Below are 16,046 nucleotides of genomic sequence, written 5' to 3' on the forward strand. Positions count from 1 at the left end.
AAATAAGCACCTCTTCTCGCTTCACCATAGCAAGGAGGGCCGTCTGGTGAGACATCTCACTTCATGTTACTCTGAGAACTGGGGTTACGTAAGTAACCTATAGTTCTCATTCATAACACTCCGTTCGATGTCTCACTATGGGAAATTGTAGCTCCCGTATTGCCAGATGAGCTTATCTCGAAAATCACCAAACCAACCAGAACTTAACAGGTAGAGCTCTGACTCAACCAGGTGCCCAGCACTGCTTGAGTCACACTGGGAGCAGAACGTCCAACCTGTTAGGAGGCAGACAAAAGTGAGCGGCGAGGACCAGCTCGCCGCTGCACACCAATGTCTTTGATGGGAGACATCCTGGACAGAGTCCAGAATGCAGCCAGACTCTGAGTCGAAAGAGCTCGCGGACCCGAGGGTGCCTGCGAACTCTGACTCGTATGAGCCCCAAAGCAATTGCTTCCACAGACCAGTGGGAGAGCCGTTGCTTAGTAACAGGCTTGCCCTTATAAGGGTTAGCCCAGGACACAAGGGGTTGGTCATTATGACAAAGCACCCTTGATCTGTCCCTGTACGTGCGTGAAGCACGGGCTGGACACGGCAAATCCGGCCGCTGTTCCCCGGAGGAATACAGTGGCGGGGAGGATGCCTTAATGTCAAATGTGGTACCCGAACCGACCGCCTTAAGATAAAGGCAGGGTCAGGCTTCAACCACACTCTGTTTGCCCTGGGGCAAACTGAGTGCATGAAAACTGTACAGACAGTGCATGAGTGCCGCTGGCTCGCTTGGCAGCTGCCAGGGTCAGCGTCATGTCACACTGTATTTGTACCACTCACGGGCCAGGCCCATAGAGCCAAGCGCTCTGGGTGTGGGTGAAAGATCGCCCCCCCCGCTTGGGACAGTATGTCCCTGCGTAGTGGGAGCTGCCATGGCTGCCCGCACAGCAGCTGATATATCTCCGCTAGCCAGTACATAGCTGGCCAGCTATCAGGATAAGTGTGTGGCGTTGCTCTCTCACTCTGGCCAGAGTTGGGGGTATCAGAGCCAGGGGTGGGAACGCGTACAGAAGGCCCGGGGGCCAATTGTGCGCGAGTGCATCCACGCCTAACGGTGCATTTAGATCGCGCATCGAAAAGAACAGCTGACACTGAGCGTTGTCTTTCGATGCGAACAGATCCACCGCGGCTCTGCCGTAACGCACCCACAGCTGGCTCACAATCCTTGGATGTAGAGTCCAGTCTGCATAAAGTGGTATACCTCTGGACAGTAGATCTGCCCCGAGGTTCCTCACTCCCGGTACGTGCGTCGCTCTCAGAGAGAGGAGACGCCTACCGCTCCATAGGATAAGTTTGCGCGCCAGTGTGTGTAACTGGAGAGAACGCAAACCCCCTTGGCGGTTAATATACGATATTGTGGTCGTATTGTCTGTCCTCACGAGGACGTGATGTCCCCTGAGGAAAGGCAGAAAGCGTTTTAGGGTGAGAAACACCGCTAAAAGCTCCAGGTAATTTATGTGTGCCCGCTGGAGGTCTCTGCTCCAGAGACCCCTCACCGGGCGACCTTCATAAATACCTCCCCAACCTGTCAGACATGCGTCCGTGGTGACCACTTTCCGTGAAAGGACAGCACCCATAGGCACACCTCGTACTAGAAAAGTCGGGTGCAGCCAGTGGCGCAGTGCCATTACGCATTTCACAGTAACCATCCGCGCGGGGTTTAGTTTTAGGGCGGCCACCCAGCGCTGAAACTCCCTCATGTGTAAGCGTCCCAGTCGTACGACCAGGATGGCTGACGCCATGAGCCCCAGCAATCGCAGGCATGATCTGAAGAGAACATGTTTGCGCAGCCGGAAAAGAGTGAGACAAGCTCTGAAAGCTTTCACTCTATCCGCTGACAAGCGAGCTGAAAAGGGCACAGAGTTCAGGTGTAAACCCAGGAAGAGTATAGTCTGCGCGGGGCACAACATGCTCTTCTCTGTGTTTATTATGAAACCCAGGTTGAGCAGGTGCTTTACGAGGACATTTGTCTGCGTAACAGCCTCCTGCTCCGACTGTGCGAGAAGCAGCCAGTCGTCCAGGTAGGTCGCCAGGCGAATACCCTGTTGTCTTAACGGGGCTATCGCGGCTTCCGTACATCGTACAAACACCCTTGGACTGAGATACAGACCGAAGGGGAGTACTCTGTATTCATAATAGATCCCCTGAAATGCGAATCTCAGATATTTCCTGTGTGGGTAATATACTGGGATGTGAAAATACGCATCTTTCAGGTCGACTGATGTGAACCAGTCGTCTTGTCGCACGAGCCGCAGCAGAGATGTGTGAGTGAGCATTCTGAACTTATATCTTCTTAGATATTTGTTCAGAGCCCTCAAATCAAGTATTGGCCGAATTCCGTTCCCTCCCCGTTTGGGAACGAGGAAGTACTTGGAATAGAAGCCACCCTGACTCTGCTCGGCGGGTACAATAGATATAGCCCTCTTTTCTAGGAGAGAGAGAATCTCTTTCTCCAGAATATGGGCTGACTCTCCTCGGGCCTGCGAATGCAGAATGCCCGAGAAGCGAGGGGGAGTGACAGCGAATTGGAGTCTGTAGCCCCGTGTTACTGTCTTGAAAACCCAAGCAGATGATGTGAGCATCTTCCACTGCATGCTCCTTAGAGCCAGTGGAGATGTCACATCTCTTCCCCTCTGAGTCTCTATTTGTTGTGTTATGGGGCCCTCTAGTGTCTGAACACAGTGGTGCCCCCTTTCGACAATCCCCACCGACACTGCGCATGCGCATGACGGTGGTGCCTTCACAACCCCAGCCGGCACTGCGCATGCGCGTGGCGGTGGTGCTTTTAAAACCCCAGCCGGCACTGCGCATGCGCGTGACGGTGGTGCCTTCACAGACCCGCCTGTAATCCGCCTTTTGAGAGATGCCGAAGCTGCTCTCAGAAGGGGAACAGTTGACGGGCTGTTTATTGGTTTTATTGTTTTTCTTATCATTTTTTTTTTAGCTGCGCCCTCGGCCTGAAGCCTGGATGCGTCAGCGGCAAATGTTTAATGACAGAGGAACAAACAGATTTGTGACATGTGTTTTTGCGGACTTGAGGATGGTGTTGAGGCATCTCTCGAGGCGGCGGGAACACATTTAGAGCTGGGGAACCGTGGACTTCCAGCTCTGTCACGGAGGGGAGAAGGAGGGGCTGTCACGCCCCTCGCTTCTTCTTCCTCGCCTGCTGGCCAAAATTCTGGGTTGGCTGCGCCTGAGGTGCAGCCGGAACCGGAGATTTTCTGGGCCAGCTCGCCCTCGTCTCCAGCCTGGGCTGGGGACTCGGGGTGGGCTGCGACCTCTGCGTTCTCGGTGTTTTAAACCGAGCAGGGTTCAAGGCAGCTTGGGCGAAGGACTGCTGCTGCGAAGGCAGCGGCTGGACCCTTCGAGGGAGGCAGAGGTGGAGTGCCTCGTCCTCCCTCTTTTTCGACTCACACCTCTTTTGCATGGAAGCAAGAGCGGAGCCGAAAATTCCCTCGGGAACAATGGGCATATCCAGCACATCCTCCTTTTCCCGGTCTGGGAGGTTGGTGAGGTTGAGCCATCTCGCTCTTTCCTGCACCACCATGATCCCCATTTCCTTACCTGTGGCCTGGACGGCGCAGCGTTGGATACGGAGACAGATGTCTGTGACCGCTGCCATCTCGTCCAGAGTGGCTGCCCCCGGGTTACCCGACAGGTCCTCGCAGAGCTCCGCTTGGTAAGCGGTTAGCAGCGAGGCCACATTCAGGGCCCTGACGGACAACGCTGCGGCTTGGTAGGACCGTTCAGTCACTGTCGACTGAAATCGGTCCGACTTTGCCGGCAGCGTGGGGTTCCTGCTTGGTGACGGGCCCATCCTCGGTAGGAGGTGGGCTGCTACCAGCGGTTCCATGGGCGGTATGCGGAGCAGGCCGAGCTTCTCCATTCCGTCACAGTCTAGGGAGGAGGCACCCTGGATTGGGACCTTGTTGCTGAAGGGCCGGTCTCTCCACGAGACCGACACCTCATCCAACATCTCCGGGAAGACCGGAAGGAGTTGCCTCTTTGTCCGCGCTGCTTGGGGAAAATGTTTCCCTTCGTAGCGGGACCTGGAGGTCTCCTTGGCCATTTCAGGCCACGGGATGTCGAGTCTGGCCGCAGCGCGTTTGCACACGGCGCGTTTGCACACGGCGCGTTTGCACACTCAGACAGGGCGAAGCTGGTGTGCTATCGTCTGGGAGAGCAGCCCTCGCTCCAGGCTTTGCAGCCTGAGCCGATGACATGAAGATGTCCTCTTCATGTTCATCCGACTCGGACAGGAGGAACACCGAGGCGTCCTCTTCGTCCTCGTCGTAGTGAAGCTCGAGGACATCCTCCGCGGGTGAGACCATGGTGAGGTCTAACCGGGAGCCCCAGCTCGGTAAAGCGTGGGGTCCCGTTCCCGCGTGTCTTGCCGCCACCGGGTCCCGGCCTGCCAGGGCGCGGGAATCCGGTTCTGCGGCCATCTCAGATCATGGGTAGTTGACGTGGACTGAAAGCAAAAGTAAAATTATATTTTTTTCTGAAATGTTACTCAAATTACATATCACTGAATGACTTAATACGTGAATAACTCAAAACTTTGTGAGACCCAATCTATTTCCTTAATTATTTGATATAATATGAACTTTTCTGTGCAGAAGTCCTAATAATTGTCTCCTGGTGTGACATTATGTTTAATGATAATATTTAATTCAGAGATTGTCAGACAGAGAAGAAATATATGCTCAACCATTATCAACTTGTTTTAAATATGCCCCTACAACCATAGTAATCAATTTAAATTTATAATCATGTTATTGCCCTACTAAATGATCTACACATAGGGACTTTTCATAAAAGTTTGGGTTATTTTCATTATAATAAGTATGAAACCTGATTGAACTAAAAACTATCTTTACATATCCATAGTGATGCTATTACTCTTCTTCTATTCAACACTTTTCTCAGGCATTTGAGAACCAAAATGCCTATTTTCTTTACTTTTCTTTTTGTCGCACCACAGGACATTCTGTCACACCGATGGACACCATTACAAAATATGCCAAGTTTTGTACAAAATCTCTATTATTTCATCTCTACTCTCTAAGGTTATATTCTGAACATCAGAACCAACAGTGCTATTTAAAAATGTGTATTGGCTAATAGCCATCATAACATCATGTCACATCATAACATGGACATAAACGCAAATGTGAATAACAATGGATAGCTTGAAACATATTCAAAACAATTCATTAAACAATTCATCCATAAAACTCATTAATGTTCATTCAATTTCATTTTTCAGTAAAATTCATTGAACAATTGATAAAACTAATTAATAAAAACATTCAGAAAAGATAAACACATTCATTGTTAAGTAAAATTCAGTCACATCTGTAGTTTGACTCGAGTGGTGAAACAATGTCCACTAGCTTATACTGTATAGCTTTTGGTGCTTGGGACTCGCATCATGTTTCTACATTCTTTCAGATCTCATTGAATAGTAACCAGTCATATTTGGTGAGCTGTGCAGCACGCTGGTTGGGCTCTGGCTCGGAGATGACACTGGCGATTTGTTCTCTGTGGTAGAAAATGCAGTCTGGCTTATTAGGCCACTTGAATACATTTCTCTTTCCATGCTGAACCATGCAGTTGATTTCAATGTTGTCAAGAAGTAGCTTGGTGATCTGACCAACAAATAGTTTGTTGTCATAGCTAACTATGACAAACTTTCCCACAGTGTACTCTTCATTCTTCTCCACATCAGTACTGGGACTCTCAGCATAGGTCTCCTGGATGCTGTCTGGCTGCAGGTGATCAGAATTTGCATTCGAAGAATCGTCCATCCTCATCTTAGTTGGTTTGAAGCATTCACACATCTCTGGGTATTGGCAGAAGCAGCTGAGATCCCTGTAGTAAATCTCTCCTGGACAGAAATAAAGTATCTGGTGTGTTTTAAGAAGCCCTGGGACTTTTGGAACTGATGGTGGAAACATTTATTTGAAGACATTAATGTCACTTTCATCAATCCATTTGAATCGGATGTTCTCGACTTCTCTGTTGATCAGAAATTCATACAAGTCCTTCGGATTTTGTAAGTCTTTCCCCCCATGGACATGGTTGTCCGCCATCCGTTTCACAGCTCCACCAACTCCATCAGGTGCACCCTTACCGTGGGCTCTCTCTGAGTAATTCCAAGTGATTTGCTTGAGCCCCCAGGTATAGGGTACACTGCTGAGGAGGAAACAGTTTGCCCTATTTCGATACTGTGTGACTGGACCGTCATTTAACACATGGAGCGTGTCAATCTTTTGGACCGAGTTTTGCATCATTTCCTGCATTACAGGTTTGATATGGGCCCACGCAGCCCGTTCATTATGGCTGAGAGAGTCAGAGATTGTGGCATACGATTGTGAACCTGTTGATGTGTAAGCCACTACTGTGTGGATGGATGCCTGTTGTCGATTTCCTCCAAAATGAAATGCTTGAATCTCTGTGTTCAATTTACAGGCATAATTTTCAGAGAAGTCAACATGTAGAACTATTTCGTTCTCTCAGGTTGTCTTTCAGTTGCCTGGATTTCTGGGCCTGGTGAAGCCAGTTGAAATGATGGATGGCAATGGCGTCCAACTCTCTGTTGAATTCCTCAACAAGTTTTGACACTGTACCATTTTCTGTTTTCTTTACCCAGTTTTTATATGTTTTGTTCCCAACCACCACGTCTTCCTTCGTCCAGTGTTCCCATCTGGCTCGCTCGTCTGGGTTATAAGCCGCAAGCTTGATTTCATCATAGCAGCACTTTGTGCATGTTCGATTCATACAATGTAAGTCTTCAGTATTACAAGTAATACATGAGAGGAGATGTGATAGGCTTTTTGAGGAGAGTGCACCCCTCTGTGACAAGCTGTCAATTCGGAGCCGCATGTTTTCATGCTGGTAGTAGGCACATGTATTACGATCATTTGATCGGGCTTCTGTGAAAAAGAATAGCTTATATCGTACAAACTGTCTATATGATATTGCATGATGTGCTTCACATGTCTGGTTGTACTCTTTGTGCAAATCAACTAAAGATGTTGCTAGTACTTTTTAGTCGTTTAATCATTCTTGGTGGCATGTTATATTTACTTTCTGCGTCTCTCTCTCAAGAGATCCTCTCTCCTCCTTGGATCTTCATTCAACCTCTCCCTGTACTTTCTTGTCCTATCCTTACTAGTCATCGTCTGCCTGTCTCTCATACCTTCCGCCTGGACCTCAAACTAAACAAATAGAAAACAGTAAAAATGTTTTACTTTCGGTGTACTCAAAAGGTTAGAAAACGTATTATATAAGTAGTCTAAATAAATTTTAAAATGGATCTATCTAGGCCTTATTTATAACCTACGTCCACTGGTGTGACAGCCATTTCCACTAGTGTGACGCTGACTTTGCGTCACACTATAGGACAATGCTGTCACACCAGTGGACATTTTCAGTTATATTGTCAGTTTGCGGCCTAGCTGTATGCTAGAGAGCCTTCAATCTAAACTTACAGTGTAAGGTTTACATCATATTTAAATGTAAAATAATATAAATTTATTAAAATGTTCATATCAACAATTTCATTAAGTCACACCAAAGGACAGCGTTATCGGTCCCATTTCTGACAGTGCAAAAAAATAGCAATATTATGATAGATATCTGAGCCAAAACTCACCCTCTGTTCATTGCATGTGGTCCAGGGATGTCTTCTGGAAGTTTCCTGGATAAATAAGGCCCTCTCTCAATGATGGGTCCCCAAATTAATGCCTGTTCTATATTCACAAAATGGTGTCACACTAGGTGGACATCTGTTTTGTGGACAAAATGTAATGCGTCATAAGCATTTGGATTTGGTACATGAATACTTAAAACCTATAGTTTCATAAAGTAAACATTGCTATTATGTGTATAAAAGGTATTTAAAGTATTTTATTGTATTATTTTGTTTATTACAGTAGTTTGAAGATTAGCAATGTGACCCCGGACAGTCACACCAGTGGACAATGTTCATGTTTCAAACAAAATATTTAAATATTAGAAGTATAGAGCTCATGAATTACAGATGGATTGGTTATTGAAGATCAAGATGTTAATAAAAATAGAGATTTTAATAAAACATCACCAGTTATTATATATATTTGTCACCATGAACAGAAAAACAAGGCGTCACGTCAACCACCCAGAGCCCCAGACCGACATGGAGAGGGGTTCACTCTCTGTGGCAGATGTCCCCGCGTTTTGACTGCCGGCCGGCAGGTCAGAGGACATGGGGGGTTCCTGCTCCGACAGGCTAGCTTGGCGTGCTAGCCGTCGGCGGAGGCTCTTTACGGTGAAGCGGACACAATGTCCGCACGAGCCGGGGTTGTCGATAGCGCCTCGGGCGTGTTCCAGCCCGAGGCAGGACGAGCAGACCTGGTGTGTGTCTGTGCCCGAGATCTTCAACCCGCAGCCGCAGAGTCGAGCCACCGAGTCCCTGACTCCTCTGGTGTGAGGGAAAGGGGCGTCCATCTTGTTCGCCTCGTGGCGTGGAGAGGACCCGCTCTCAACAGGTAGGTTGGGAGAAAAAGAGGTAACCACCCTGTCCTTAATCCGGAGAAAAGGACGGTGTGGGTCATTTATTCCGGAGAATACTGACTGGTGTGGCAGTATGCTCCTTTTAATCCTTTCCTCCTCCGTGGGGAAGAGAAAAGAAAAGACTTCCTCGCTACCGTGGTGTCGGTAGTGAGGGAGCAAGCTAACGCTAGCTTGAAAAAAGTCAGACCTAGCTTACTTTCCGGGGAAAGAGAGCGGCGAGGTCGATTTCAACAATAACTAGCGTTAGTAATTACCGTCTTCCTGCGAAGCAGAAGGAGTAGCCGGCAAGCGCCCGTCGACCGAAATGGATATTTGGGTTCAGTCTGTGGACCATGAAGCTTGTCCGGCTACCATAGAGATGTGCTCTGAAGCGAGAAGAGGTGTTTGAATGGCGCATGCGTTGTGGCGCAAGCTACTTATAGGGGGTGATTTCCCTGACGCTGATGTCAAGATCTCCAGCCAATCAGGATTGGCGTAATGAGATTTATGCTTCTGTTTGCTCCGCGATGAGGCGCATCCCATAGTGAGACATCGAACGGAGTGTTATGAATGAGAACAAGAAAAGTTGGCATATAGAATTGACACGGAGAGGGAGAGAGAGAAAGGGGGAGAGAGAGAGTGAGGGAGAGAGACAGAGGGAGAGAGACACAGACACAGGTAAACAGAGAGAGACAGACACAGCACACAACAGGTAGCCTGTATCTCTATTGTCATACACAACACTTTTTCAAATGACATTACAAAATATATTCAAAACTCACTATTCACTCTTCAGGTTGGTCGTGTGACTCTGGCACCTGTTCGACTTGTACCTCAATGCGAGGGCGTTTAAGAACAAATCTATCCATCCGAAATATACAATTAATCCTAGAAGTTCTGCTGTCTGTCTGCAATTTACTCGGCGCGAGTTTGGGGACTTTTCACTGTGAACGTGATTTATCGACGTATCAGTAATGCATGACGCAGCAGACCCAACGTTTCGTTGCTCTGATTGGCTGTAGGTCTATTCAAATTGCATTCGGAGGCATTTTGATCTGACCGCGGCCGCGCTGATATTATAACGCCAGAGAATTTTCACACCTTTAGTGTATAAAACTCCCCCACTACTTAGACTATTCCTTGCACCCCTCTAGCATAAGCCCGAATGGTCTCAACCATATTGCGTCAGGAACGTGCACTTGTTGTTACAGCTGAGCAGGATCAGTTTGTGTGTTGTGGACACGACCGGAAGATTTTCGCAATCCGTGTTCTCAACATGCCCACTTTAACATAATTTGTCATGGTCGGGCTAAGGTAGGGCTAAGCCATTTCTTGGTATGGCTGTGGCCTACCCCAGCCATACCCTGGCGCCGCCACTGGTAATAGACAAATTGATATTGCGGAGAAATGCTCTCCGCAGACCCATTCTCACAGCGTTTATCAAACTTTTTCTTACTCAATATCAAGCCACACTTATTGTTTTTACTTCTTTATTTTAATTGTATAATGTCGGACTTTTGTTGCCATCAGTTAGGCGGAGAAGCGCTCAGAATATTGAAATCTGTATTGTTTCATCCTTTTTTCCTTATAATTTTGTATTATTTTCTAAACCACACACTGTTATTTACTCAACAATAAGACACAATTGTCCTTGTGTTTATTCATTTGTTTGATTGTATAATGTCGGAGTTTTGGAGTCCGTCAGGACCGAGGGTCGGAGCAGCTCATTCGAACACAGGAAGCTGTATTTTCAAAATAAGACTTCATTTTAATATTATGTATTGTTTCACACACAGTGACGTCACGAGCTACCCACAATGCAACACGCGCCATATATATATATATAAATACGCCATTTTCATGGAGGTGCAAATATCCTGGAGGTGCTAATATAAACAGCTAGCTAACGTAGCAAGGCAGAGCGCACTAGTTTTTTTTTCTGAATTAACGACCGAAGAAATCACTGCATGTCTTCGGATTACATCTCTGGACTTGAGGGGTGTGCTCTAGGTTGTTACCAGCGTAAACTAGAGCTGTGTGGGTTGTCGGATTGCCCTTACAGACTGCGTCAATTTTGGCTGCATCTCCGTCTAATTTCTGGAAACACCAGGTGAATACCCCACTTGTCACAATAATATTATCATGCCATTGCATATATGTGGTATTTTAGAGTTGACTAGATATTGATTAAGGCAATAGACTATGATATTCAGTACAGGAAGCTTAGCAACACCTAGACGGTGTACGGCTAAACCCTTGGCCTGCTTGCACCTCACGTAAAATGGCGGATACCGGAAATACGGTGTCGCCCTCGGCCCAATACCCGTATGTGTGTGTGACATATATTTTTTATTAACTAGACCACTGGGTCATGTTAAGACCATATTTTCTGTCGGTTTGGTGTTACAAATATGAAAACAATATATGTGTGGATAACAAAATACGTAAACACTAAACTGGAAACAGCAGTATATTTTATTGTGTTAACACTGTAAACTTAGAGGCGTTCACACCAAGTTCTTTTCCCACAATAGTTCATGAGAACTCTTTTAGTTCTGATGAACTAAAGCAGATCGCGTTCACACCACAATCAGTCCCTGGGGGTGGATTAGGCAAATTAAGCCGCTGATGTCACTTCTTCTTCTTCAGCTTTGAGTTTACTGGCAGGCCGCAAACAACTTCACGGCGAGTACAGTAGGTTGCGGTATGCACCTTAAAGTTGCAATCCACCAAGAAACCGAGAGAAGAAGAAGAAGAAAAACTTCCGCTGTATATGATGCGTCTGTTTACCTTCCGACCTCAGACATGATGGAGTTGACTGAAGTTGTTTTGGTGCTCGTGTTATACAGCTTCGTAACTGAGTTATTTTAAATTACAATAGTGCAGACACACCTTAGCGCAAAGATAAAATGTCAGTATCAAAACAGTGTGGCAATATAATAACAAACTGTGCCAGGTGTGTCGTATGCACAGTAAATAGGCTCAGCAGTTAACACACCTTTATTATATATCCTCCTGAGAGCAACTGCATCCGTCTGCCATGAACCCTACAGAAACCTACGTGTTAGTTTTGGCCCATAGTGGACTCCATTTTGTGTTGTGTAAAATGGAGGAAATAAAAAGTTAGCAAATCCCCATGTCCTCCTCAGAGGACATTCATAAAAACATTTAGTTTTAGGTCAAATAATTATTACATTGCTCTGAAACTCACTACACTAACTCCTAAGAGGTTCCCTTACTATAATTAATAAAACATATTGAACTCACAACACTCACAACACTGGTAATCACTTACATGTGATGTATAGGATGCTACACAGGTCACTGTAAAGATAAAGTATCAGAGGAGAAATAAGCAAGATACAGGATCTGTTTAATCGCCATGTAGGTTCTCTTTTATTTATCAGCAGCAGATCAATAAGTGTCAGGAGTATCAAAACAATATAATAACAGTGGCAATATATATATAATAACAATAATAGGTAGGCTCAGCAGCAGACCTTAGTGCAAAGATAAAATGGCCGTATCAAAACAGTGTGGCTGTTAAGATCATTGTACGGATTGCGGAAAAGGTAGGACCCAAAAGCAGACTACAAAAAGGGTAAAGGTCTATAAACAAAAGCGAGCTTTATTACAAAAGCTGATGACAAAAAACCATGACATGAAACAAAACGAAAGCACAAGGAAAGAACATACCGAAGGACTGACTTGGAGGGCGACAGGAAAAACAAACAATTAACCGACGGGGAACACACAAAGAGACTAAATACAGGGAGGGGTAATCACGAGACGAGAAACAGCGGGCAGGGAAGGAGAAACACAAGGGCAACAGGTGAACACAATCAGACACACCAGGGAAACTAATGACAGGGAGGAAAACACAGGGAGAAGGACCAGACAAGAAACAAGGAGGAAAACATGAAACAGGGAGAAAAGAACAGCAAAACAAAACCCATTACCAGACACACAAAACTAAAACCGTGACATAACACCAAGATCGTGACAGTGGCAATATAATAACAAACTGTGCCAGGTGTGTCGTATGCACAGTAAATGGCTCAGCAGTTAACACACCTTTATTATATATCCTCACTGTAAAGATAAAGTGTCAGAGGAGAAATAAGCAAGATACAGGATCTGTTTAATCGCCATGTAGGTTCTCTTTTACCACTTGCTGGTCTTCCGACCGTTACCACTCTTGTTGTTGTGGTCTTTTATTTTTTTGTAGTCCTGCTTCAGTTTCTTTATTTTGTCCCGGCATGACTTAGCGCTGTGGACGATTCCCATGGCCGTTAACTTTACCGAAATACAGTCGCACATTTTCGCGTTGGAAACTGCCTTCAGTAGAAGTCTCTGGATCGCGTCGTCCGAGTAAATCTCCAGAAGCGCCGACATATCATCATAACTCCACCGCTCCGCTGATTTATTTGGTGTTGCCATAAATGCTTTCACAAAAGTCATCTCTTCGTTGGTGTGCTGCGCTGATATTTTAACAGTTTTAATACGAGCAAATACAATGGCGGCTTCCAAAACCTTTTCAGAGATTTACGGGGCGTGGTTTGCAATCCGCCCAGCCAATCAGAAATACGAACCCTTTTCTCCCACGAAAGTCCCTGCTCTCTAGCAGGGACTGAAAAGGGGGTAAAAATGGTTCTGATGAACTAATTTAGTTCAGGGGGCTTTTTGGTGTGAACGCAAATATATCTGAGTTCTGATGAACTATTGTGGGAAAAGTACTCCGGTGTGAACGCGCCACTTGACAGTTTTTTAACCCGCACCACCTAGTGGTTAAAGCACGTTATTGCATTTTTTTGTTGAATATGATTTGATGAAAACATAAAAATATTAAGAGTACATACAAATTAGGGGGCAGACACCCTATCTGTTTTTAAGAGTGCGCTTAAGACCTTCCTTTTTGATAAAGCTTATAGTTAGGGCTGATTAGATTCAGCCCCTAGTTTTGCTGATATAGGCTTAGTTTGTCGGGGGACATCTTACTTCTTCCTTCTCTATGTCTATACCTGTGTACTCTCATGTTCCGATTAAGCCAGCTTCCCCAAATGTATTTCTTTTTGGTGTCTATATACGCCGGGATCCGGAGTCATGGATGATCCTGTTGCTGCGGTCCCGTGTCCTGGATCGCGAGCCCTGGATCTTGAGTCGTGGATCGTGAGCCCTGGATCTTGAGTCATGGCTGTGCCTGTTGCTGTGGTCCTGGATCATAGGTCCTGGATGGATATCCTCGTGGATTCATCTTCCTATTATACACACATGCATTTCCAAACATTTGAACTACCTATGTTGCAAATGTATTATCTTTTCAATTTACACATGGCATCTATTGCACGTCTGTCCGTCCTGGGAGAGGGATCCCTCCTCTGTTGCTCTCCCTGAGGTTTCTCCCATTTTTCCCTTTAAACTGTGGGTTTTCTCCGGAAGTTTTTCCTTGTACGATGTGAGGGTCTAAGGACAGAGGGTGTCGTATTGTCATACTGATATTCTGTACAAACTGTGAAGACCACTGAGACAAATGTAACATTTGTGATATTGGGCTATATAAATAAACATTGATTGACTGAGAACCACTAGGAGGTGCGGGTTAAAAAACCAGTGGTGTAAAACATAATAATATCAAACACAATATGACTATTAACTTTATTGTGAAATTAAAACAAAACGGTAAAGGAAAATACAGTTTCAGTCTCTCGATTTGAAGCTTATGCATTGTACCATGAACCTGTATAAACCTGTAACAGTCAACTGCATGAGGAGTTGGAAAGGTAGTAAATAATATCTTTAAAAACTACAAAAAAATCCCTTTCCATCAGCTGTGCACCGTTATGGTGTAAATACAGCCTATCTACCAATTGGATCAAATATAAAAGTCAGCCGAATTAGTGTTGATACTGTAAGGAGACTTATTGTGTGAAAATAAATGGAAGATGTTGTTTAATTGAAAGACATTTTTGAAAAATACTTTTATTAATCCCTCGTGGGGAAATTATTTATCTGCATTTGACCCATCCTAGTGTTAGGAGCAGTGTGCTGCCATTTTGAACGGCGCCCGGGGAGCAGAGTGGGGAACAGTGCCTTGCTCAGGGGCACCTCGGTAGCACTTGGTCTTGCCGGGTGACCTTCCAGTTGCCAAGCCAAGTCCCTATCGACTTCGCCACCATCGCCCTTGCTAATATATTTATGATCCACGTCACGTATTCAGTTTTGGCGGCATTTCTTACAGTTTGTCAAAAGGTCTTCTGATCAGGGCTCTATAAATAAATATCTACAGCAGATATGTAATATTTAATGCAGCCGAACCGTGTATTACAATGCCGTTATGTGATGACTTCCAAAGAGAAAAGCAAGAACACTCGGAATAAAGTATTATTATTTATTTTTTTAAATCCCGATTTCATATCATATAAACACCATATCCCGACATGCATTGCGGCTAAAACAATCAATGTTTTAGCCTATCAAAAAAGAAAGGTGTCTCTCTGAATCGAAAGAGAAAAACCAATGGGAAAAACACAAAAGCATTGTACACAATTTAAACCAATAAATGTCGTATAATTAACAAGGATAAACTGATGTTTTTTAGTGGATGAGTACTGCAGATATCACTGTTAAATCATTGGCTTTATTATGAAAACGTCGAGACCGGAAATACTGTTTTCAACCCGTAACTTTACATGGAGGATGCCGCATACCTCAAATCATCTTCGTAATATCTATCAAACTATAGATCCTACATATCAACTGGACGTGAATTCTAAAAGTACAATATACACTTCTCGCTAGAAATCTAATCAAAAAGCGTTTTAATGGCCAAACTATCCTACAATTTAGGATTTTACAGAGAGGGTTATTTGTGAATAAACAACCATCTGTAACGTTAGCATTCAACGGGAGCACTAGAGGGCGAAAACTTTAAAACGTAATTATAGGTCGTATTAAGCGCTTGAACAAACGACCTATTTGGTCGTAATAAGGGCCTGAACAATCAGCCCATTTTGTCGTATGAATTGGAGGACTTGTTGCTCCATTTACATCAGGACAGGAGAAATTCCACAAACCCTCAATCGCACACTAAAAACCCACCTGTTTTGCTTGCACTGTGGTCATTAAATAAAAAGAAAATTAAATAACAAAGGAAGAAGTAATATTGCTTCACCATCTTATGCAAGTGTGCTTTAAGGGTGGTAATTGGTAATGTCAAAATATGTTACAATGAATATCTACAACTTAAGTTACCCTAAGCAATAAAGTGTAGTTGGTACAGTAGCAAAACCTCAAACCGGACATGTACGTAATCGTCTAGACTTCTATTCTGAATGTCCTTCGTACACTAAGACATGTTGTGGTTCAAATCTGGATTTGTTTATCTGTGCCAAAGAGTAGTTTGCATGTTTTTTCCTGTTTAATTATGTGTGCACATAATTGAAGTATGAATAATGGCTTTT

The sequence above is a fragment of the Gymnodraco acuticeps genome, unplaced genomic scaffold, assembly GCF_902827175.1.
Source record: "Gymnodraco acuticeps unplaced genomic scaffold, fGymAcu1.1, whole genome shotgun sequence".
Lineage (NCBI taxonomy): Eukaryota > Metazoa > Chordata > Actinopteri > Perciformes > Bathydraconidae > Gymnodraco > Gymnodraco acuticeps.